This window comes from Zonotrichia leucophrys, chromosome 7, assembly GCF_028769735.1.
Source record: "Zonotrichia leucophrys gambelii isolate GWCS_2022_RI chromosome 7, RI_Zleu_2.0, whole genome shotgun sequence".
Classification (NCBI taxonomy): Eukaryota; Metazoa; Chordata; class Aves; order Passeriformes; family Passerellidae; genus Zonotrichia; species Zonotrichia leucophrys.
The window spans coordinates 2,782,903-2,809,481 of NC_088177.1; positions in this window are offsets into that span (position 1 = coordinate 2,782,903).

The window sequence follows — 26,579 nt, forward strand, 5'->3', positions numbered from 1 at the left end:
CAGGGTGATGGGGTTTTGGTTCCTTGGCCTGGTCAGGGCCAAGTGTGTGTGTGTGTGTGTTAGAACTGTTGGCTGAGAGTCACGAGATTCTGGGCAGGGTTGAGTGCTTGGAAGGTTCAGTTTAGATATAATAATATAATGTAATATAATATAGAATAATATAGTATAATAAAGTCATTAATTAGCCTTCTGAGAAGATGGAGTCCTCCTCGTCGTTCCTCCCTGCCACGAGGGTCCCTGCAAATACTGTACGTGGAGAAGGGGATTTGCATTGTGCAAATAAGGAGATAACATGAAGCAGGTAAAGGAATTAATGAGTGATTTCATGTAAAATTATTTGTTGTTTCAATGCCCTGAGTGGAGCCCCAGTGGTGCTGGCTGTCCCAAAAAAACCAAATTATTGGGGTGAACCCCAGTAAAAACCATTTCCAGAGGCATCCAACTCCCAACGAGGGGAAGGAGTGACCAATAAAAATCAGTGACATTTGGCTGTTGGTGATTTATGTCCCATTCAGGCTGCTTAGTTTAACTTAACTTAAGCACAGCCGGAGTATTTGCTCAAGTAATAAGGAACTAATTAGTGATTTCATGTAAAATTATTTGTTGTTTCAATGCCCTGAGTGGAGCCCCATTGGTGCTGGCTGCCCAAAAACCCAAATTATTGGGGTGAACCTTGTTCCAGAGGCATCCAACTCCCAATGAGGGGAAGGAGTGACCAATAAAAATTGGTGACATTTGGCTGTTGGTGATTTATGTCCCATTCAGGCTGCTTAGTTTAACTTAAGCACAGCCGGAGTATTTGCTCAAGTAATAAGGAACTAATTAGTGATTTCATGTAAAATTATTTGTTGTTTCAATGCCCTGAGTGGAGCCCCATTGGTGCTGGCTGCCCCAAAAAAACCAAATTATTGGGGTGAACCATTTCCAGAGGCATCCAACTCCCAACGAGGGGAAGGAGTGACCAATAAAAATCGGTGACATTTGGCTGTTGCTGATTTATCTCCCATTCAGGCTGCTTAGCTTAACTTAACTTAAGCACAGCCGGAGTATTTGCTCAAGCCCTGAGCTGACAGGAACAGAGCACCGGCCATTATTCCTGCTGGGGAGTCGGGGGGCTGAGCCATCCATCCATCCTGCAATTCCTTGGATTCCCAGAGCTTTTTCCAGGCGGCTTCCTCAAGGACAGCGCTCACGTCTGGGGCGCGGTGGCGGTGACAGATGGGATACAACGTGTCATGTGATGGATAACGCCGGAGCCACGGCGCTTAATCCCTCTAATACTAATAGCAGCATTATCATAGAGATTTATGAGAATGTCAGTTCCAAGTTCCCAGTTCCATTCATGGGTTTTTAAAACTTCAGCTGCAAAAAACATGCATCCATCCCATTAATTCTAATTATCATGGTTCATCTTCTCAGCAGTTTTGTACTCCGGAACCTTTCAGTGCAAATTAACGTACCAAAAAAGTGTATTAATTAATATTTGTAGCTTTTAATTTCTGCGAGAGTGTTGTCTGGAAGCAGCTGGCAGTACAGGGCCACTGCTATTGAATCTTTGCCAAACAAGTGCAGATGTAATTTTGTTATCTCTTGCTTAGTCATTTACGCAAATTAATTTGAACAATTAGCCTTTTACTGGTCCTTCATGAATCATGCAAAAGGGATCTGCCAAAAAATTGCTACTTGACAGAAAAGAATTGGTTAACGTTGTAAATCTTCCAAAAAGGTATTACTGTGTTTGGGATGAGGGAGAACTTCAGGAACAATATTAGTGGTTTTGTTTTCTTTTGTATGCCTTATCTATTCCACTTATTGCTGGGGAACAAAAATTCTGAAAGAAGAGTAAAAGCAGCAGAAATGTGGGAACTTTTGGATGAATACCAAAAAAAGTGAAGTTCCTTGCCTGGATTGACTTCACTCTCTCAGAGCTGTGATGATGTTCTAGAGAGAGGAGGTTGGTACTGAGGTCACTTAAAAAAGAACAGATTTACTCATTATTTGACAAAACACCCAAATCTCTCATTTCTTTGGACAGCAAAATAAAGGAAGTGCGTTACCTCATGGAAATGTCTCTCCTCTAAGTAAAAGAGGCTTCCACATTAGAGCTCAAACTTTTATTTAACTAATGTGAAGAATCTCAACTCCTGTGTGGAGGCTGGGTTTGAATGACAGGAAACTCAGATGTTTCATTGCTCTTTTCTTACTGATTTTTCACCAGATAATCAAACTTACCAGCAGACGGTGCCATCAGGACACTCTGAGTAGTGCTGTCAATGGAAATCTGTCTCAGTTGCTGTTATTGTAAACATCCCCTTTTTTTTTATCTCAATATTTTTGCATATATTCTTTCAGTTTAAATTGTATTACACAAATTTGAGCTTACTGATGGATATTCCTAATTTGCAGCCAAGTTAATTGTTACCTGTCCCTCTGATTTCACTGCTGAGACAATTCTTGCAATTTTGGAAGGTATGTGCTGTAATGTTCTCTTGGTGAATTAAATAGAATTAATGGCCAGCTGCATTCAGAACCATATAGTCAATGTAGTAATAATATATAGGTATATAAATAATGAAAATAGCTGATATATTTAAATTATTATTTAAATTTATATTATGTAATATAAAACATGACAATTTTGTCCATCTCGTCACCCATCTTGACTGGACATCGATCCTTCGGAGCAGGTAAAGTTTTTCTTCGGGCAGTAACAGGACCATCCCATTCTGCCTGAAATTTTGACTGCAGCTGTGGGAACAAGTTCAGAATTAAATATTTCTTTTGTGGCAACCCCACTGGAGCTCAAACGAGCACTGACTCTTCATTAGCTGAGCAAGGCAGCCCCGTGCAAACTCCACCACTGCGGCAGGGTAAGGTAGGGGTCCCTCTCCCTCTTAATTGTTTTTCCCAAGCTGCGATTTCACAGCCTGTATTGTTATTTCCATTTGTCCATTTGATTGTGGAGAGAAGAGACCAGATGTTGTGTGACAAATCATAGCTATTTGCAATCTGTTGGAATTCTTATCAATTGTACCGGGGATCATTTTCTGATAACCGATCCTGCAATCACTCGCGCACGTGCGTCGCTTTAGAGCACGAGATGTCCTGTTGAAGATGGTGGATCTATTCATGTGCCTCAATCAAACAGGCACCACGGGCATTTGTGGGGGTGTTTGTGGTGGGAAATCCGTGGGTATTTGGAGCTTGGTTCGCTGTGGTATCAATTTCCATTCCATCAAGCCCCACGTTATTGTTACACCGTAAAACTCGAAACCGCCTCACGGCTTTTATTATAATTAGGCTCAAAATTTGGCTGAAGATTATCCTGCAGCAGAGTGATCCAATTTTGTTTGCTGAATCTTAATTCCCAACAAATAGTTCCTTCAGGAAAGTGCATCCAGCCCAGCCCTGTTATCCATCTGTTTTTCGGGGCTGTGGCTAATCAGAGAAGTGGTCTCTCACTGCCACACTGAGAAGAATGAAGTTAGTTCCTCTGTAATTGAAAGTATCAGTAGTAAACTTGGCTGGAGCTTGATTAATGGTATATTAAAATCAGAGTCTTCGTGGTGAGTGCTAGATAAGGAGTTTTGGGCAAATTACTTGGTTACTGGGAAACCTTTAAATTTTAATCATGGAGACACTTCAGCATCATTAGGAACTGAAAAGGACAATGGGCACTGGAGGAAGTTATGTGAATTGATGTGCTTTTCAATCTCTTCTTCTGTGGGGCTGTTGAGTGATGCATGGGCTGCAATCGAGGATCCTCTTGCTCCCCATGGCCCTGATTGCTGTTGTTATAATTTAGTGTAATCCAGTTCTTTTTGATCATGGAAATCAGATGAGTTATTTGCAAAAGATGGAGGGTTTTAGCATAAGAAAATGTGGTTTAAGAGCCTGGACTGTCTCTGCAGTTTGTCTGGATGTGGGGGGAGGCTGCACCCTGTGTTTAGAATGAGTGGAAATAACAAAACAGGCTGTTTAACACACATTTATTGCTTAATGTGATAATAATACGAATCTCAAAACTACATTTACACCTCACTTTGAGATCTATTCAAATATGTCAGGAATAGAATTCCAATGTCATGGAATAGACAAGAAATGCTCAACATACCCAGTGACAGCAAAGTGACAGCAAAGGCTACAAAATTCCCCAGCTTTTCCAGGGAAGTATACAATGGAATTGGGTTTAGAAAGTGACCACTGTCATTTAAAGTCATTTGTTTGACTACCAAGGGAAAACCTTTCTCCTTACTTAAGATGTCCTTCCGATACATTCTCTTAATAGTCTGTAGCCAGTTCATGTTTGCACCAACCAGTAGCCAGTGATTTAAACTACTTGTAGCCAAATCTTCATTCATTTTACTGGCCTAAATAAAAGACATTTTTTCCTTCTCATCCCTTAAGAGAGGTTGGACTTTTCCCCAAGCATCCCTTTTCCATATTTTGATGAATTTTCCTCCTGCCTGTGAACAGTCTGCAGCATTAGGCCACCCCAACATCGTGCTTGTAGAATAATGGGAATATTCTCCTATTTTTAATGAGAATATTATTCCTACTCCATCATAAGATGTAACCAACCAATCACTTGTGCTTATGTTGCATCAGTGATTTATATTCAGCACATCATGAAATCTTTGCCTTCTTCTTCCACTTCCAACAACAACCTCCAAAACACCAATTATTCATCCCTAAACTCCTGAACTGGAAGTTTTGTGCTCCTAAATGTTATCCTATGTCTGTCATTGAAGTCCCCAGATCATTTCATTTACCTGTCGTCTGAAATTCCTCAGAGCTGGTGCTGCCTTCCAAATTCATGTCAGGAAAAACAATTTAATTGCTGTAGTCGCATCCTCTGTCAAATTAATTATCAAAATTGTTCAATGGGATCAGTTCTGACACCTGAGCAGTGTAGGATTAACAGCCATTTGTCCAAAGTCACTTTGGAGTGCTGTGAAGGAAAAGGTCTAAATCCCACTGTGTTCTCCAGAGGAACATCCACTTTCTTTCTAAAGGAAAACAAGTACTAGGGAATCTTTAGGCTGGGAAAAGTGGTTTATTTTCAGAAAAGACAGAACTTGCTGCAACAAAACATTTGCAGAAAAAGAAACTTCATTTTGCAATTTCTGCACCAGTCCTCATTGGAGAAGCTGGTTGGGAATGATCCCTGTTCCTATGGGGTGCAGGAATCCCAAATCCAAGCTGTTGGCCTTAAAAAGGCACAGTAACCATCTACAAGGAGATCATCCCCTGGGAATATCCCATTCACCCATTCACTGAGTTTCTTGATGCAAATTAGAAACATTTTTAAAATGAGGGGAATTTTCATGTAGGAGAATACTATTTTCCATCCAAAATAGCCACAGGCTGGAATTCTTGCCACAGAAAACAAACTGCCAGACCAAAATGTGAGAGAAAGAGACATATCCAGGGATGGTGAGTTGTGTTTTTTTTCATTTTTTTCTGCTTCTTTTAATACATAATGTGTAGTCAGGAATTGGGAATAGTAGAACAAGTCCTAGGGGGGTTATGGATTTAATGGAAGGGGATGGGACTGTTGTGGGAACATATTGTTTATTAAATTTTCTCATTCGGATGTTTATTGTATGATTTATGGTGACAAGCTTATTATGTGCCCCTTTTTAATTTGTCATGTAATGATTGTGCATATGTGTACAGCCAATTAATACACCCAGAAGAGATAAAAGCACTGGGAGAAGCCCCCTCTGAGCAACCAATTTACCTTTGTTTTCTGTGTAAGGCTTAAATTTCACCAGTATCAGGTCATTCCCTATCTCTAGGTCTATAGATTATGGAGATATGGTATGTGCAGAACAGATCTCACAAATATTTTTGAAGTTCAGGATTCACTGGGTTGTTCACAGGGAGTTTTGGATTTCACACACCTCATTTTGAGTGTGCACAGCCCAATGGTGAGCTGAAAACTGGAGACAAATCTCTAAGAAATGCAGTGCTTATCTAATGTACTTTAGATTTGCCTTATCAGCCTTGCAGAAGAGGAGTGTCTGTGGGACAGGCTCGGGTTATTTATCAGCTTCAAAATGTTCATAAAGATGTCTGAAAAGTTGAAAGGAGAGTCTGTGCTAAGGGGAGTCTGTCTTCAGCAGCTGCAGGAGGGGCTGGAGTGGGAAGGCTTGGAATCAAGGGCCAGTCCATGGCATTACATGGGGTCACCTCCCTAAGCCACCTTTTTTTTTTATAATTATGGCAATTCAGAGCTCACTCTTCCATGTTGCCATTTTTCCATTTATTTTCCTCTTTTTCCTTTTTTCCCTTTCCCCCTTTTTCCATTTTCCCTATTTTTTCCCTTTTTCCCCTCATTTTTCCCCTCCTTCCCCTCCCCATTCCCCCCTTTATCTCCCCTTTTTTCTCCCTTTTTCCCTTCCCTTCCCTTCCCTTCCCTTCCCTTCCCTTCCCTTCCCTTCCCTTCCCTTCCCTTCCCTTCCCTTCCCTTCCCTTCCCTTCCCTTCCCTTCCCTTCCCTTCCCTTCCCTTCCCTTCCCTTCCCTTCCCTTCCCTTCCCTTCCCTTCCCTTCCCTTCCCTTCCCTTCCCTTCCCTTCCCTTCCCTTCCCTTCCCTTCCCTTCCCTCTCCCTCTTCATTATTATTATTATTATTAATAAAATCATTAACATAATTGATTTCAATTATTAACCTGGTCCTGTCTAACCCTCAGGTTTCCCCGGTTTTCCTCCCCATCCCACGGAGAGGGAGGGAGCAGGTGGCTGTGTGGGATTTAGCTGCTGGCTGAGGTTAAACCATGACAATATCTCTCAAATTTTTTTGTCTTCCTTTGTCACTGGAAGAGGAGAGAAATCAGCAAAAAAAAAAATTTTGATTAAAGATCCATCACAAATTAATGAACAAAAGTGCAATCCTGGCACTTCATGCTAGAATGGAACATTTTAAAAAATCATGAAGTGAGACATAAGGACACTAGAAAAGTTTGGATTGGGGCATAAAAATTCTTTGGAAGACTCTGTGCTAATCAACAGCAAATGCAAGAATCCCTCAGGCTGAAGGGGCAGTGAGTGACTGTATTTGTTACATTGAAGGTTTTCAATCAGCATTTTGCAAACGTGGTTTCTCATTATGATAACGATGATGGGATTAATTATCACCACGAGAAGGAGTGATAATGGCACTTTGAACTGTGTTTGTCACCTCAGGACCCGGGCTGTTGCTTGTTTTTTGTTTTTACATTCCCAGGATGTGGAAAGGTGCTGGCTTTGGCTGGAAAGGGCCCAGCTGGGCAGGAGGTGACAGAGGAGGACAAACACCAACCTGGCGAACTCCTCACCTGCCTGCATTGGGATAGCACCAGGAAAAAACTGGAATTACTCCTTGGGATTAACACTCAGCTACAGCAAGTTATTTAAGTAATTATTATTTAAATATGCTAAGTGTAAATATGTGTGTGCTTTCTAAGAAATACTCTTGTCACAACAGCCAAAATTCCAAAATTTATAGAACTGTTATTAAATTTAGAAAGTTTCTTTCAGCCTGTGCTGGAGAGGGAACATAAACCAGAGTGGTGGGGAAAGGGAGGAAAGTGAGGGGATAATTCTCACCCCTGGGAATAAATCCATGGATCCCAGAACATTTCCCTGCAGCAGGAGCAGTGAGGGCTGGCTGGCAGAGCAAAGCACTGACGATATCGGGTGTTTCCATTTGTGAGCTGTGCCCAATGAATATTTCAGAAAAATATTTAAAGAGAAAGTGAAAATGTATCAAGATATGATGGGCCACTGAGAGTTATTGGGAATTGGGAATTTGTGAGGTAATCTGGCCTTAGCATGGGATGTCCTTTACAATCAAACTGTTCCTAAGTCACAGCATGGATAATTCTGAAAAATAGGGAACTTGTGATTCTCCTGCATACACTTGATAAACCTGTTGACAAAAAAATTATTAGAATTTTTTTTTCAATGAAGTTTTTAACATTTATCTCCTGCCTATGTGACTTCCAGAAGCTGTTTCTTTTTTCTGAAGACCTCACTATTTGTTGCAATTTATTTTCATATGAATGGTTGCCCAAGTGGAAGAATGTGCTCTGGAACTTTTTCCTTGTAATTAAATTAATTCAGGGGACATGGAAGCAGCTCCTGGTGCTCTTTAGCTTCTCTTACTTTAGTAACTAATTAATGTACAACTGACACACACGTACTCAGCTTTCATAATGTTATCTGATTAATAAGCAATAACCACCTCAGTAAATCAAAATTAAATGCCTACTTATGGCAGTGAGTTTAGAACCCTCCTGCCTAGAGACTTTCCATTGATTGATTCATTAAATATTTCATTGACAGATGAAAAGGAGAGGAAAAAAAACTCCTCCTGAGCAGCTTTGCCTTTTGTTTTACAGGGGAGGTTTTATATCATTGGTTCACTGAAGAAGTTAAAGTTCTGCAAAGGGTCTTGGTTGGCTGAAAAACCAGATGAAAACAGGAGTGGGTTGTGCTCCAGGCAGTGCTGGAGAGGGAAAGAGGGATCCCAGAGCAATAAATCACTCCCTGAATTTATGAGTCCATTTTGTGGATAATTAGTGCCCTGCTGGAACTACCAAAATCCTGCCAGTGGTTTAATCTAAGGTACTGGGAGCTTGATAAAGGGTGAAGAAATAAAATATCTCCAAGAAGTTGGAAGTTGGAAGAAGAGAGGGGCAGCCTTCTTCCTACCTCTGGAGGAGAACTTTAAGCACTCAATTCCCAACAAAATTCAATAAGTCCTATTTTTCCTATGGACCTCCCAGTCAGCAACATCAAAATGAGTTGACAACCCTCAGTTTTAGGTCACAGATGAAAGTTCAGAAAATATTACTTTACAAAACTATTCTTTTTAGGGGGAAGCTTGCCCTTCCAGCTATACCTGACTATGTTGGCTACTTCCTGCTGCTTAATGAAAAATGTACTTGTAATTTAACAAATATGTTGCTTGCTGGTGCAAAAAAACCAGTCCCAGGTGTGAGAGATGCATATTCGGGATTATATTATTATTTTCTAGAACGTCATTTCTCACAAACTTGCAGATGTACAGCCAGGTTCACCACTTAAGAATTATATTTGCTGCTCCAAGATTTTTCATAAGTTCCCATTCTGATTTTTTTGATGCTCATTAAGTTGCACCAAGTGTTCATTACACCAAGATACCTTGAACAACAAGGCCAAATTTGCAGCATGATCAGTTCAAGGGGCTGTAGGTGGGTAAGGGTAGGAATGTGTGGGATTGGGAAGGCAGAGGGTTAATATATCTTATTTCAGGAATAGAAATGATTTTATACAGAAAATGAGGTGTAATTACATCATAAACAATAGTTCTTTTCCTTTCAAATGTAACAAGTTAAAAAAATTGGTGGAGTTTCTTTTTTTTTTTTTTTGGGTTGGTCTGGTTTTTAATGTTTCTATGACTTGGCACTTATTTACAGCCTGCTTTCTATCTTTAATTATTTTTTACCTAGTGTTGAAGGCTACTCATTATGAAATAGAATAAATTCAGTGAAACAGAATATGGAAATTGCATTTCAGTTCATGGTGAGCCTCTGCTTAGGGTAAACTTTTGTACAAAATATGTTTTGGCTCTGATCTTCTCCACTAAGGCGGTTTTGGCTGTAAAAAAAAGCTGTTCTAAGGACCAGAATCTAACACAATGATTTTTTTTTTTAACTTTAGAGTGAAACTTTATCTTTTTGTCGCTGCGTTAACCTGAAAACCATAAAGATACGTCTTCGTTTTCCTTTAAGCTTCTTCTCCCAGTCATTCCTTTTTAACTCATCCCTATAATAGTCCCTTTCCAGCAACACCAGTGACAGCAAAACCTATGAGGGTTTTCAAATTCAATAACCAGGCCTGGAAAGGAGGCATCCCTCATCTCAGCCTCAGCTGAGTAACTGCAGATCCTTAACATTACCCTCCACACTGGAGGTCCTCGGAGCCATCAATCTGCTGGAAATGTGCTGACAGCTCCGAGCGGTTCCGCGGCGTCTGAGCCGCTCCAGGAGCGCTGAGATCACCGCCGGAGCCGTGACTGACGAGCTCGGGGTGAGCACTCTGCCCCTGCAGCTCTGAGCACACGTGTTGGGCACCTCTGGGCACGTGGGACAGCTCCGGGGGGGTGGCACGGCTTTGGTGCTTCTCCTCTTCTGCCCAAAGCTGGGGAAATTCCAGTTTTGGTACAGGAGGAATCCTGCAAAGTTTGCAAATTTCGACATTGACATGCTGCTATTGGCCAGGGCGAGTGTCGGGTTTTCTCGGCTGTTTGAGGGGCCTGGAAAGGCCCGAGGTGGCCTTGGGGCAGCCCGCGTATCGAAGGACGAGAAGAGGCTTCAGTTCTTCTTTCGGTTTTTATGTTTATTAATTGTTTATCTAAAAGATGTCTTTTCAGCCCGACAGAGATCTGCTCAGCAGTCAGCCATGAGCACACTGTGCTGCCTTCTGTACAGCCACTTATCTTTATACCCATTGTTACGTGTACAATATTTATCATTTTTCCCCAATACCATTTATTCTTATTGCTGGGTGCACTTTCAGTAATAACCAATCTAAAAATGCCACCATGGCCAAAGAAGATGGAGGAGAAGAAGAAGAAGAAGAAGGACAGGACACGCCCCAATTCCTCCATCTTACTCCTCTAAACCCCCCTGTACATAAATCCTAAACCCTGTTTCTCACCCTCTAATTAACTAATCCCTTCACCATTCACCCTGGTGAAGCCCTCATCTTGTCGTCTCCCGTGTAGGACCAAAGTCCAGCCACCAGACACTTCTGGCAACATTCCAGGACTCCCGAGCCCCCCAAGGTGGTCTCGGTGGCTCAGCACCTCAGGACTGAGATCCTGAGATCCGACAGGCGAGTGGCTGTAAATGGAGACCATTTTCCATGGGAAAAAAAGTCATTTCCTCAGGGTGTGGGTATCAGCTCAGAGGTGATAATTAGGGAATGCTGTGTTCTAATTGCTGGAAATTTGGTTTGGGAGAAATCCTGCAAAGTTTGCAAAATTTTAGGTTGGGCACCCCACTGTTGGCCAGTGTGAGTGACCATAAATGGAGACCATTTCCATTGGATAAAGAACTATTTTCCCCAGGGTCTGGGTATCAGCTCAGAGGTGCATTTAGGGCTCTAAGGGCATGCTGTGTTCTTGTTGCTGGAAGTTTGGTTTGGGGGAAATCCTGCAAAGTTTGCAAATTTTTGGGTTTGATGTTGGTACCCCACTGTTGGCTAGTGGGAGCGGCTGGAAATAGAGACCATTTTCCATAGGAAAAAGAAGTTATTTCCACAGGATCTGGTAATCAGCTCAGAGGTGACATTTAGGGCTCTAAGGGCATGCTGTGTTCTAGTTGCTGGAAGTTTGGTTTGGGAGAAATCCTGCAAAGTTTGTAAATTTTGATGTTGGCATGCCGCTATTGGCCAGCGTGAGTGGCTGCAAATGGAAACCATTGTCCATAGGGAAAAAACCTTTTTTCCCCAGGGTTTGGATATCAGCTCAGAGGTGGGATTTAGGGCTCTAAGATCATGCTGTGTTTTAATTGCTAGAAGTTTGATTTGGGAGAAATCCTGCAAAGTTTGTAAATTTTGATGTTGGCATGCTACTATTGGCCAGCATGAGTGGCTGCAAATGGAAACCATTGTCCATAGGGAAAAAACCTTATTTCCCCAGGGTCTGGATATCAGCTCAGAGGTGGGATTTAGGGCTCCAAGACCATGCTGTGTTCTAATTGCTAGAAGTTTGGTTTGGGAGAAATCCTACAAAATTTGCAAATTTTTATGTTGGCACTCCTCTGTCGGCCAGTGTGAGTGGCTGCACATGGAGGCCATCTTCCATGGGAAAAAGAACTCCTTTCTGGAGTTGGAGGATGGACTTGGAAATGTATCACTCACCACGAGGAAAATGGGAGTGGTTTATTAGGGTTTGTAGGATGCAGGAGAGATTCAAACCTGTGTATCCTCTACCTCATCGCCCAAAACATGTCTCTGCTGTCTCACTTTCCTGGTGTGGAAATCCCAGGATCACTGAGGTTGGAAAAGACCTGCAAACCCATGTAATCCAAGCTGTGCCCAATCCCCACCTTGTCCCCTGTGGGATCTCAGCACCTCAGGACTGAGGTGTCACCGAGACCACCCTTGGGGGGCTCGGGAGTCCTGGAATGTTCCAGAAGTGTCTGGTGGCTGGACTTTGATCCTACACAGGAGACGACACCTGTATGAGGACAGGAGGGTTTCACCAGGGTGAATGGTGAAGGGATTGGTTAATTAGAGAGTGAAACACAGGGTTTAGGATTTCTGTACAGGGGGGTTTAGAGAAGTAAGATGGAGGAATTGGGGCGTGTCCTGTCCTTCTTCTTCTTCTTCTTCTTCTCCATCTTCTGTGGTGATGGTGGCACTTTAGGATTGGTCATTACTAAAAGTGCACGGGGCAATAAGGGTGAAAGGTATTGGGGAAAAATGATAAATATTGTACACGTAACTTTGGGTATAAAGATAGGTGACCGCCCGGAGGGCAGGGAGTGTGCTCATGGCTGGCTGCTGAGCAGAGCTCTGTCGGGCCGAGAGAAAATCTTTTAGATAAACAATTAATAAACACCGAGACCGAGAAAAGAACTGAAGCCTCTTCTCGTCCTTTGATACGCGGCTGCCCCAAGGCCACCCTGGGTCTTTCCAGGCCCTCCAAACAGCCGAAAACCGGACAGTCCCCAGCCCAGAGCACGAGCCATGCCCAGGCATTCCTTGGCCATCTCCAGGATGGGGACTCCAAACCTCTCTGGGATGCTCTTTCTGATGTTTAACAATCCTTTCCTTGTAGAAATTCCTTCTGGAGGTGGTTTGAAACAATTGCTCTGGGTTGTCTCTGGATCTTGCACTGGCTAAAGCAAAGCTGTGTCCTCAGCAGGACCATTTCTGTGTCACCTCTGCCTTTCCCTTCCTCTTTAGCAGGTTTCTGCGCAGCTCACAGACCACCTGCAAAGACAGAGGAATTATTTTGGAATCAAGTTTTCATATTATTAAAAAGAAGTTTCGCTATTTTTCAGTTTGGACAGTCTCTCTTTGCTTTTGTCTCTAAATTAGTTTTTAACCATGTGTACAGTAATTGCAGCAATGATACAATTGTTGCAATAACTTATAACAATGTTACACTAATTTCCTCATTTAACATTTCTATTTTTAACCATGCCAAAGGAAGTTGAGTACACACAGTAGGGAGATTATATGAATATATTCTGATTGTTGATGTGTCCCATTTATTCCTGGACTTGATGAATGTTTCCCTTGTAAATATGTGAAGGGAATGCATTTTGATGTTTCTAGCAGTAGAGACTAAAGCCAGGAGTTTAAGGCTCTGTGAATCAGTGAAATCCCCAGAGAGCATCAAAATATAGTGGGAATTGGGTCTTCAAGCCCCTTCAAATACATTCTTCTGCCTGAAGAATTCCACCACAAACCAATAATTTCTACAAAGTAGGAATAACTCCTAGGTTAAATTTAGAGACGTTTCCTTTTCATTTCCTTTTCATTTATTTTACTTTTTCCTTTTAATTTATTTTCCTTTTTCCTTTTCATTTCTTTTCCACTTTCCACTTTTCCTTTTCCTTTTCCTTTTCCTTTTCCTTTTCCTTTCCCCATTCCCTTCCCCATTCCCTTCCCTTCTCCCTTCCCTTCCCTTCCCTTCCCTTCCCTTCCCTTCCCTTCCCTTCCCTTCCCTTCCCTTCCCTTCCCTTCCCTTCCCTTCCCTTCCCTTCCCTTCCCTTCCCTTCCCTTCCCTTCCCTTCCCTTCCCTTCCCTTCCCTTCCCTTCCCTTCCCTTCCCTTCCCTTCCCTTCCCTTTCTCTGTTGCGCATTTCCATTTCCATTTTTTTCCTTTCCTCTTCCCCTCCTTTTCTCTTCCCCTTTCTCCTTTTCCTTTCTCCTGCCCATCTCCTTTCCCTTTGCTGCCTTTATTCTGCCCTTGATCACAAAAGTCAGTTTGATTTCCCGTACCGGTTTCCTCCCCCAGCGGTTTTGGGTTCCATCTCCGGAGCCGCTCCCGTTCCCTCCGCGTGCGCCAAGGACGATTCTGTGCCCTCTGCGCCCGCTGCTCGGGGTCACCTGGGGGCTGAGTGGCTCTGGGGTGTTCATGCCATTCTCCAGCTCAGTGGAGCTTCCCCAGCAGCAGCCAGGATGGGTGAGGGACACGGTGGCACCACACGAGGCTGGCGCTGTCCCCATCTCTCGGGGCAAAGCCGCTCGACCGCACCGCAAATGGCTCGCCCCAAGACTGGGGCACTGTTGGCTGAATAATCCTCTCTAATGCTCCATTTTTCCTTCCTTGAGAAAAGATTAAAGAAGAGAATTACACTGGAACTGGTGGAGGCATGATCCATGCTCCCTTGATTATATGGAAACATTAAAATATCATCAGCATGTTAATTTTATCAACTGAACTGGATGAGATTTATTCCTCTCTCTTATCTATTGCATTAGGCTGGAAATACAATTTATTCTGATGGTGGGAATGTCAGACAGAGAGACCAAAAACATCTGGACATCTTAATAGGAGACAAATTTTCTAGGATGTACATTGACCCTTTAAAATTAATTCTGCTAATAAAGAGGCAGGAATTTCAGGGCCTATTCATCTTCCCAAATCGAGCCCCAGCTCTTTATTGGGGTAAAATCAGGTGGGGTGCAATGAAGGTTCCTTTGAGAACTTGTAGTTCTCGTGTTTTTGTTACATATTTGAGTATCAAATACAATAGGCTACTAAATATAAATATAAACCCATAAATATAAATATAAATATAAATAAATAAAATTATAAATGTATAAAGATAATATAGATATAGATATAGATATAGATATAGATATAGATATAGATATAGATATAGATATAGATATAGATACATATACATAGATGTAAATATAAACATAAACATAAACCATGCAACATCAGATAAAACACAGCCATCACGAACTACAGGATTGATAAAAATCAGTGAAAATTCTCATTGAAAAACAACGTATCTTAAACATTCTTCAGGTCTGCATTGGTGGATTTTCTTTCTGAACATATAAAACCATTATCAATTAAAACCAACTGTAAAGAAAACCCCCCAAAACCAAAATCCTTGCTCATTGAAAGATAGCTTCCATATTAAAAATTATCTTGTATTACAGCATGTAGATTATCCCAGAAGATTCTCAGCCCATGGAGGAGCGTGAATGACATTCTCCTTGTCCTGGGAAGCCCATGGAAGCAAAGTTAAACACCCAAAGTTAAACCCCTGTGGCTCCGTGCCCGCCTGGCACGCTCTGATTCCCATTTTCCTGGGAGCACCGAGGGGGAGAGCAGAGCAGTGAGCTCTGATCCACAACATCCCTCTCAGGCTGCTCCAGCATGGCTGAATTTTCACGTGGCTCTCCCTGGAAGTTCCAGGCTCGCCCGTAGCAATAACTTGATAATTGTTCTGGGAAGAGACTCAGCGCTGCTATCTTATGCACAAGTAAACAGGCATCTATAAGATTAAGAATTATATGCCAGGGCTTTGACACAGCCATCAGTTATGCCAGATGCAAATAATTTATTCTTTGTCAGTTCAAATACACAGCCTGGTTTGGATGGCTGAAATTTATACTGGCACCAAAACGCAGCGCGGTGTTATTTCAGCAGGGTGTCAAAACCACAGAGATGCGGCTCAGATGACCCAAAAAAGAGGGAGAAAAAAATGTTATTTATGTTTTCTGAGGGTAACTCATCACTGCTGTGTAGAAATAGGTGATGTAATAACTTTGTTGTGTGATGATACGTGGGCAGGCCCTGGCACAGAAGAGAAGCTGTGGCTGCCCCTGGATCCCTGGAAATGTCCAAGACCAGGCTGGGAAGGTTTTGGGATAATGGAAGGGGTTGGGGGAAGAACAAGATGAATTTTAAAATTCTTTCCAACCCAGACCATTCTGTTATTCCATTATTCCATGTGTCCTCCTTGACATGGAATCATGGAATTGTTTAGGTTGGAAAGGATTCTCCCTAACAGTCTCCTAAACAGTTTAGTTTTCCAAAGCAAAGCAAACCATGCTGAGTAAGAGCTGAGTGGAATTAAAGTGCAGATCTGCCAAGGTGAAGCTGCGTTGGTGCTCAGCTTGCTCAGGATGCTCAGAGGGTGCTCAGGGGTTTCCTTAGCTCTGAAAACAGGAGAAATGGAGATGTTCGGCCAAGATTTATCCACTGGTGGGGCACCTCCAATCTTGGCATCATTTCTGGGCCCCTCCTGACAAGAGACGAGACATTGAGGGGATGGAATGTGTCCAGAGAAGGGAATAAAGCTGGGGAAGGGGCTGGAGAATTCCTGAGGGAGGCTCAGGTTGGACATCAGCAGGAATTTCTCCATGGAGAGGGTGATCAAGCCTTGGAAGGATCTGCCCAGGGAGGTTTGCAGTGCCCATCCCTGGAGGTGTCCCAGGAATTCCTGGAGGTGGCTCTCAGGGCTCTGGGATGGGGACAAGGTGGGCACAGCTTGGAGTTTATGTTCTGGGAGGGCTTTTCCAATCTTAAAGATCCTGTGATTCTGTGATCCACTTTATGCACAGTACAGCCAAACACTTCCCCAGGATTATTTGGCACCTTAAACATTGAGTTAAGCTCTGGTGAAACTGTCAAGTAATCTGTTCCCGTGCCACCAGCTGAAAATTCTGCTCATTTCACAGGAGTTCAGCTCTCAAGGATTTACTGGACAAGAGAAAAAGTGGAATTTGAGGCACACATCCTCAGCCTAGTCCACAACAGCCCCCGTTTCCAATAACAAAACCAGCAGTGACAGTGATATATGGCTTTTTTTATGAGACCTGATAACTGATGGATATGTGATCTTATAAATGCTTAGACAAACTAATGCACATAATTATATTTTCCATTTGAAGTCTATTGCTCGGCATTCTAATACAATATCATTAGTCGGAATGGCCACAATGATACAGCTTGGGCACTTTGTCACAGTAATTACGGGGTGATTATTTTTGACTGGAATAAAGATTTCAGTTTTAGTATGGTGGAAAGCATAATCACAAATTAGAAACAGTCTCAGAATAAAGAAATATCAGGGAGAGGGACTTTAAATATGGATTATAGTGCAATTCTAAAACAATTTCTTTAAAGAAGTGCACTCATTTGGCTGAAAGTGGGACTACTTTTAGGTTCATAGCGAGTTCCTTCCCAAAAGGATGACAATTACCTAATTAACAGTTCCTGTGTGGAAGGTTTTTTGTAAAAGAGAAAAATCTGGGCATCGTAAGGAAGGCTTGCCTTGTAATTTACATAACTGCTAAAATGGGCTTTTGTTTTTTCAATCGACAAAAAAAAAAAAAAGCATCATTTGTCTTCACCGTGTTCAGGAGGGTTGATTAAAGTAGACACTGTCCTCACATCTGTATTGAAAACTGTATTAATCAATTGATTAATCACGAGGCATTAATCAAAATCTTCCTTAAGTGTTTTACTTTTGGAGCAGCTCTTAGTATTTCCTATCAGATTCCTTTTAAGGTGTCCATTATAAAGATTAAATTTGGGTGGTGAATATTGAGGGGTTGGAGCACACGTGGCTCTCCCCTTGAAGGTCACAGCCATTGCTCATTAGTGTTACTTTTAATGGGATAAGAAGCAAAAGTTTTTAATATGTGACTACATCAATTAATCAAACCCACATTTGATTTCCTTTCCAGTAAGCAGAAATTTCTTGTGGTGTAAAACTTTTAATACTTCAGGCTATACTTAAAAATATCCCAAGACTTTAAGGAATTTAAGCTGTACGTGCAGATATAATGAACTGATGCTCTAATTATAACTTCTGGTTTTTAAATATTCTGCTTTACAAATATTGATTTTAAGGTATCCTGGACAGTTTTAATGAAGTTTATATTAGAATAATCTCATTTTCCTATATAGTGAATGAATGTCAAACTTCAGACCACTGCCACAAATAATTTTTGGAGTTATTTTTGAGTGCTTAATGAATTCAAGTGAGCCATAGAGGACCTTAGTAAGAAATCTGAACATCTGAGAATTCCACTCTGTTTGTTTTTGCTCATTCCTGTTTGTTTTTTCAGTCTGAAACATTAAACACCGGTGCTCCAGTAAATGTAATTTTGGAAGCATCAATTGCAGCACAAAAGAAAGCTGCTGATTACAAATCTCTTCATGTGCAGGAAAATGTCTCTTCATCTCCCAGTCCCTCTGTAAGTGATGCTTTAAGAGAGATTTACTGAATCCTCATTGTGGCTGCTCTCATGACTGACTGGAAATACCTATTTTCCTACTGACTGCTTTTTCCACAGGGAAAAAAAAAAATTCATAGGGGAAACACCAAACCCAAGCATATGCTATTTGTATTTATTTGGATTTTACAGTGCACCAAAAAAATGTGCATCTGGCATTCCCATCACCTTTGGCAAAAGTTTAAAGAAACGAGAAATCAAAGCAGAGCAAATTAAATCCTGCAGCCACTTCCCTTTGCCTGAAGAAGCTGCCTTAAAATAAAAAATAAAAATCTAGTGCTCTTTTAGGTAGTCCTACATGCAGAGATTGCCAGCTACTGATTTTGTAGTGCTCCTAAGCACTCCTTTTTAGGGGATGGCTTCAAGTGGAACAAAGTGCAGACAGAGCTCTATTAAATCTATTAAATCAAGGGATATTTAATGATTTGAATGATTGAATGATTTGATTTGGGCAGCCTTAGGACCCCCTTGTGCTGCTGACTCTCAAGGATAGCGCTGAAGTTTGGCAGGCAAAGGATCCCAGGAATCTCAGGAAGTTTATCCCAACCCAGGGAACGGGACAGCAGCAGGAGCAGTGGGATTGGGAACCTCTGAATGGAGGCAGAGCTTTTAAAAACAGCTCTTCTCATCAGATGATGATAATTCCTAAAAGCACCTTTGATGTGTGTTTACTACACACAGCACCAGAGTTATGCTGCCTGTAAAGCCACTAAAATCCATGGAAAATTTTGTAATGCCTTTAAAAATGATACTGGGCCACTTGTCTTGTAATCATGGGAAAGAGAAACATGTGCTGCAAGTCTTGAAATAATCAGCAATTTGGAAATAAATTCAAACCTGTGCTGCTCTTCCACAGCTGAGTCCAGTTTAGGTTTTGCTCTGGGTGCTGGAGGTTGGTTGCCTGCTGCAGTTTGCACAGTTCCCATTATTCCTTCCTCATGCAAATAAATCCCAATAATTCTGTGGTGGGTTAATTTGGGGCTGAGCATCTTTGAACTGAGCTGCAGGTTTTAGAAATTTAGAATGTAGAAATTTGTAATTTAGAAGTTCCTGCTGGATGATTTACCTCCAAATCCACCTTCCTTTATAACAGAATTATGTTCAAGAGTCCCTCAGGTTGGGTTTTTGGGAGCACTGATCCCTTGGCAGGGATGAGGGGGATTTATCAGTGCTTTAATACCACTGATGGCTTTTTGTTGTTGATTTGGTTTGCTTTTGTATTTTATGGAAGTATGGGCCAGGGAAAGAAGCCATTGAAATGTGTGACCTATTATAACATATGGAAGTGTTATAATATATTATAAGTTATGATAATATATTAAAGTATACTATTTATAAAATAATAATAATAATAATAATAATAGGATTATTGAATCACAGAATCCCAAATTGTTTGGGATGGAAGGCACCTTAAAGTCCATCCCATCCCACCCCTGCCAAGGGCAGGAACACATTCCACTATCTCAGGTTGCTCCAAACCCTGTCCAGCCTTGCCTTAAACACTTGGAAAATAAAATATTTCATACCTATTACTGCAATTATTTGCAAAAATTATTATAAATATTGGTACATTAAGTATTGTAGTCACACAAATAAAAATACAATGTAGAAAACACATGATTAAAATAATCATCACTTGTCAGTAGCACCTACAGGCTGTGTGGGGTGAGATATTGCTCTGGAGGTTGAAAATGTAATTCTGTGGGTTTTCAAGGAAATGGAGTTTATCTAAAATTTTGTTCTGAATTAAGTTTACATGTTTTGCCTTGGATTATATTTCCCTTTCCTTTCCCTTTCCTTTCCCTTTCCTTTCCCTTTCCTTTCCCTTTCCTTTCCCTTTCCTTTCCCTTTCCTTTCCCTTTCCTTTCCTTTCCTTTCTCTTTTCCCTTTCCCTTTCCTTTCCTTTCCTTTCTCTTTTCCCTTTCCCTTTCCTTTCCCTTTCCTTTCCCTTTCCTTTCCCTTTCCTTTCTCCTATCATGGCATAAAAATTTCCAGATAATCACATATTTTTAAAAATATTTTTGGGATAGCTTGTATGAGTGGGATGTTTAAATCTATTTCTATGACCTGAAACTCATTTTTCCTGCCGAAAGGTGACTGAAATCTAGGATCAGATCACTTGGCAGTGTGGGCTGCCCTGTCCTTCACATTCTAAGCAAGAGCTTTGTTTGGGGTTTTTAAAATATAAATGTTTGGTTCAGTTTCTCAGCACAGCCCGAGGGTGGTGCTCCCAGGGGTCTCAGTGTCCTTTCAGAAACTGTCACAGCTACTCTCATGTGGTGAAAGTTGTCCCAAAACAGCAGAGCAATGCAGCTGGAACAGCCTGGAAAAGGGGCAGGAGGTGATGGTTGGGAAGGTTTTAATCAGCACAAAACTCCAGGATGGGTTGGGTTGGAAGAGATCTTAAAGTTCATCCAATTCCACCCCTTCCATGGGCAGGGACACCTCCCACCATCCCAGGGTGCTTCAAGCCCCGTCCAGCCTGGCTTTGGACACTCCCAGGAGCAGCCACAATTTCTCTGGGAATTCCATTCCAGACCCTCTCCCTAAAATTCCTACCAGTATCCCACACATCCCAGCCCTCTGGAAGTTTCCTGAGATGCTTTTTCCCAAAGATGCCCATCAAATGGGAATTTTTGCACCTCTTCTCTGGTGACATCTCTTCCAAGTTCAGCCTGACCTGCCTCACACCCCTGTGTTTGCAGAATGGCCAGGGCATTAAAACTCCAAATAAAAGGTGACTACAACCTTTGTCCTGCTCAGAAAATCCTTTCTCTTGAAGTGTTTTGTGCGTGGAAACAAAGGAAAGAAATCCAGAAATAGGGCATAGAACATCCAGCCCACAATGATTAGAAATCCCCAAACACTCTTACAAATAATCTGTTTTTAGGGTTTTTGTCAGGGTTATTTTAACTTAGAGTGTAACACAGCAGAAATAAAAGATGAGGAAACTTCCTGTCCTTGTTGTGCCTTTTTCCTCCAGCATCTGGATGAGCACAGAGATTCCTCTGGATGTACTGTTATTATTATTGATATATATTTGTAAGTTTTATTATTATTAGATGTGTAATTTTAGATATTTATCATTCTCATATAATAAAATAATATAATTAATTTAAAATACATTAATATATATTATAGTGATAGAATAATATAATACACAATAATATAATATACAATAATTTTAATTCTAAATAATTAATTCATAATATTTTATACTAATATATTAATATAATTAATATATATTAATTAAATATAATTAATTAAATTATATATTTAATATAATTTAATATATTAAATTAATTAATTTAATTAATTTAAATTATATTAATATATTATAGTTATAGAATATTATAATACAATGATAACATGTTTAATATATCATTAGAAATATAATATTAGACATTCATGATTATTAGATACAAAAAGAGTTTTTAACTATTTCATTTTAATTTTAACAATTAATAGAAAGAAATTATAATAAATAAAATAGAAATAAATAGGTAAATTTAAAAAATGAAATAGTAATAATTTAAATATAATTTTAGGTGTCTTATTTCAGCACAGAGCATCTTCTGAATGTCACATTACAAAACCCTGGAAATGAACAATAAATTCAATATAACAATACAAAAACATGAAAATAAAATCTTTAATAATGGTACTGGAAATGTCAGAGGTTTGCTCTGTGCGCTGTCCCCGTTCCCTGCCCGCTGCTCCTCCCTGGCACGTGTGCCTGGATTGTTCAAAGCCCACAAAGTGTGCCCGTGGCTGGCAGATTTTTGTTATTGCAGAAAGCCTACGTTTGACCTTTCTTTGTAATTGTGACACCAGTTGAATTCTGCTTTGGTTCATGGCAATTTACTCCATCCTTTGAGAGTTCACTAGTTAATTATTGCCAAGTGAATTTTTAATTTGCTCCGATGATTACATTGGTGAGTGCAGTCATTAGTGGGAAATTTATTTTAGGAATTGGCACTAGAGGGAGCTAAGTAATTGTATCATTTATGGATCTGGGAAGGGGAGAAAAAGAACATTCATTAAAAACTTGCTTTTTTTCTGAACCTGCTGATTTTACAAATATGGCAGCTATGCCTCAGCAAATTAGAAGTGATAATGAATTAGTTAATTTTCCTTCCTGAAAACTGCTATGCTCAGATTATTAAGTTACTCTATTTCTGTTTTACCAGCTACCAGCCAGTAAATTAGGACTTCTAAGACTCTTTTGGGAGGGCGAATTTTTGTAACTATTATCCTTGTTTATCATTATTTTGGTCTTAACAGAATTAAAATGTTCAGGGACACCCTCCTGAAGCATCAGTGTGTTCCCAGATGGGTTCCAGGATGGATGGTTGAGCCTGTGGGATGCTGTGAGAGGAGCAGAGCCTGGACACAAAGCGCTGCATTTTCCTGCCCTGTGTCCACTGAAATGAGTGGAATAAATTTTAACTCAGAATGTTTGTTTTACTGCTCACCTTTTTTATAGTGGAGATGTGGAGAGAGTCCAGAGGAGCCAGGCAGGGAGAGCTGGGAATGTTCCCCTGGAGAGGAGAAGGATCCAGGGAGGATCCAGGCCCCTGGCAGGGCCTGAAGGGGCTCCAGGAGAGCTGAGAGGGGCTGGGGACAAGGGATGGAGGGACAGGAGCCAGGGAATGGCTCCCAGTGCCAGAGGGCAGGGATGGATGGGACATTGGGAATTGTTGGGAATTGGGAATTCCTGGCTGGGAGGGTGGGCAGGCCCTGGCACAGAGAAGCTCTGGAGCGAGTCCTGAGGAGGCCACGGAGATGCTCCAAGCACTGGAGATTCTCTCTGGGGACAAAATGCAGCAAAATAATTGTTCCAAAATCTCCTTTTCTTACCCCTCCCTGCCTTCTCCCCATGGTGTCTCCCAAATCCTGATGCTGGGCCAGAGCAGCACATGGAATTGTGGATGATGGCTGGAGAAGGGAAGGCTCCAGGCAGAGCTCAGAGCCCCTGGCAGGGCCTGAAGGGGCTCCAGGAGAGCTGAGAGGGGCTGGGGACAGGGATGGAGGGACAGGAGCCAGGGAATGGCTCCCAGTGCCAGAGGGCAGGGATGGATGGGACATTGGGAATTGGGAATTCCCAGAGCAGCTGGGGCTGCCCCTGGGTCCCTGGAATGTCCAAGGCCAGGCTGGAGCAGCCTGGGACAGTGGGAGGTGTCCCTGCCATGGCAGAGGTGGCACTGGGTGGACGTTAAGGCTTTGAGGTCTATTCCAACCCATTCCATGACCTCCAAACCTCCCAGAGCCGCCCAAAGCTGGATCCCACCTGGGATGGGCTCACCTGTACCCCACAGCCTGCAGGTGTGGCTCACAAGATCCCAGAGTTGACCCTAAGCTGCTCCTGCCCCCCTGCTCTGTGTAGCTGAGGAAATTGGGACATTTTTAGTGTGGTATAAACTGTGTGCAAGAAATATCCAAATCCAAGAGTTGGTGCTTCCTTTCTTTACAAAAATGTCACCTCTCAAGGTAGTGGGCCCAGTAAACAGAAAATAAATGAAAATCCTGAATCCAAGATGCAGCACTGGACTGGATTCTTTGATAAGGGTGGGAGCCTCTGACTTCATCATGAAATATCACTGAAAAAAAACCTCCTGAGGTGTTGCAGCTTTCTGAGCCCCCACCTGTGAGTGTTTATGTCATTTCCCCCCAATTTAACCCTTTTTTCAGGCACCACCAGTCCCACAGCCCCAGCTGGGAGCTGTGCTGGTTTCGCCTGCTGAGCTCACCTGGGAGGAATCAGTGCCACTGCTTTTAGGGAGCCCCTTTGCCCAGAAGTTTTTCTTGCATTAAGGTGTGGGATTGCTCTGCTGCTGCTGTTGGATATGAAGATTTGTCCTCCCAGAGGTAGGAGCAATCATAGGCAGAAATGAGGATAATATTGTGATTATTTTGTTTATTTTTCTGCTTCTTTGTATTTTTTTCCCGGAATTTTAAAGTCGTTCCCCAGTGCTGAACAGTTTGCTATTCCTTTGTCACTTTGTTGTTGCCATTCCTTTTTCACTTCTGAATTCTGGGTATTTTTCCTTTGAATAACCTTGCTAAATTCTTTATTTCTGTGTTGTATTCCTTTCTACTGCCCAGAACCCTTTCCTGCTCTAGTTCTCTGAAGTTCCTCAATGAAAAAATCACTGACCTTTCAAGTCAGTTTTCTGTAAAATCCCGTGGAAAGCCACATTTCATGTTTTTGACACTAGACCCATTGTTCAATAACTTAAATTGATATAAAAAGTAATATTTTTAGTCTAGGGCATGTTTTAATTTTTCCTTTTTTTTGTCATATATATGTGTGGGCAGTGGAGAAAAGTGATTTGGAGTTTTGGTGTGATGGGAGCGTTCTCACAGGGGCTTTATCCATCCTTGGCTCCAGCAAGAAACCTTTGGGATGGGAACTCTGGAAGAGATTTTGCAAAACTGGGGCTCAGAATCCACACAAACTCTTTAACTCTTTAAATTCTTACTAAAATGGTTTGGGTTAGGAAATATCCAGCTGTTTCTGGCTTTGCAAACCAGTGATAAAAAGTTGGGGATTTAGAATGGAGTAAAACCTTTCTCAGGAAGGGCAGCGCTCAAAGCCTCTCTTCTGTTTAAAATTTTTAAATAATTAAGAGTTTATTTTGAAATTCCATTGGTTCAACTTGATTCTGCACCAAAAATCTGTGCTCTGAGGGTCAGAGATTAGGGTTTTTTTCCTAGGCAATGGGGTTTTTCCTAGACAATGGGGTTTTTCCAAGTGTCTGGGAAAACTTTGTAGCTCTGTGTCTACTTCACGCATTTAATTCCAAATTTTTATTTGGAAATGAGGGAGTTTTGTAGCATCTTTTTCTTTGCTTGTTTTTTCTTTAAGAGCATCTCTGGTAGACATTAAATCCCTGGAAATGTTCAAGGTCAGGTTGGGCAGGGTTTGGAGCAATCTGTGATCGTGGAAGGTGTCCCAGCCCATAGAAAAGAGGTGGAACAAGAAGGATTTTAAAGTTCCTTCAACCCAAACCATTTTCAGTGCTGGAAAAATTCTGTTTTTTCTCTGATTTTATTAATCAAGAGCACAGGGAAGAGCTGTGAGAACTTTGACACTTACATGGAATCTAAGTTCACATCAGGTGCATGGAGATTCCTCTGGGATGTGATCCATCCTTATGGTTTCCCTAAAATCAGATGGTTTAGGCTCTAAGCATGGAGCATGGGGAAGATTTTCGGTTTTTGGAAAAAAGTGGCTAAAAGCGCAATATTCCTTTCACAAGAGATGCTGATTTTATATCAAATCTGCCAGAACAGAGATAGAAAAGAGACTTTTTTTCCGCTTCTCCCTTTTTTTTCCGCTTCCCCCTTTTTTTTCCGCTTCTCCCTTTTTTTTCCGCTTCCCCCTTTTTTTTCCGCTTCCCCCTTTTTTTTCCGCTTCCCCTTTTTTTCCCCTTTTTCCCCCCTTTTTTTCCCCTGTTCCCCCTTTTTTCCCCTGTTCCCCCTTTTTTCCCCTGTTCCCCCTTTTTTTTCCCTGTTCCCCCTTTTTTTTCCTTTCCCCCTTTTTTTTTCCCTTTCCCCCCTTTTTTTTCCCGTTCCCCCTTTTTTTTCCCTTTCCCCCCTTTTTTTTCCCCTTTCCCCCCTTTTTTTTTCCCTTTCCCCCTTTTTTTTTCCCTTTCCCCCTTTTTTTTTCCCGTTCCCCCTTTTTTTTTCCCTTTCCCCTTTTTTCCCCTTTCCCTTTTTTCCTTTCCCCCTTTCTTTTTCCCTTTCCCCCTTTCTTTTTCCCTTTCCCCCTTTCTTTTTCCCTTTCCCCCTTTCTTTTTCCCTTTCCCCCTTTCTTTTTCCCTTTCCCCCTTTCTTTTTCCCTTTCCCCCTTTCTTTTTCCCTTTCCCCCTTTCTTTTTCCCTGTTCCCCCTTTGTTTCCCTGTTCCCCCTCTTTTTCCCCTGTCCCCCCTTTTTTTTTTTCCCTTCCCCCCTTTTTTTTTCCCTTCCCCCCTTTTTTTTCCCCTTCCCCCCTTTTTTTTTCCCTTTCCCCCTTTTTTTTTCCCTGTTCCCCCTTTTTTTTTCCTGTTCCCCCCTTTTTTTCCTTTTCCTCCTTTTTTTCCTTTTCAGGGTAGGCTGAGATTCTGGGGCAGCAGAAGCAAAATTTTCTCCCACCAGAAACACCTGGTTTGTGTAAACTGCAAAAATCCGACAGGCCTTGCTCAAATTTCTAACATAATTTCAGCACATTTCATGAAACTTCTTATGAGGCAGCATCACTTGAGCAGCTAAAAATCCTCCCAAAGACTTGGTGATTCTTAAAAAAAACCCTCAACCAAATAAAAGCTTTTTTAACTCAATCTTTTT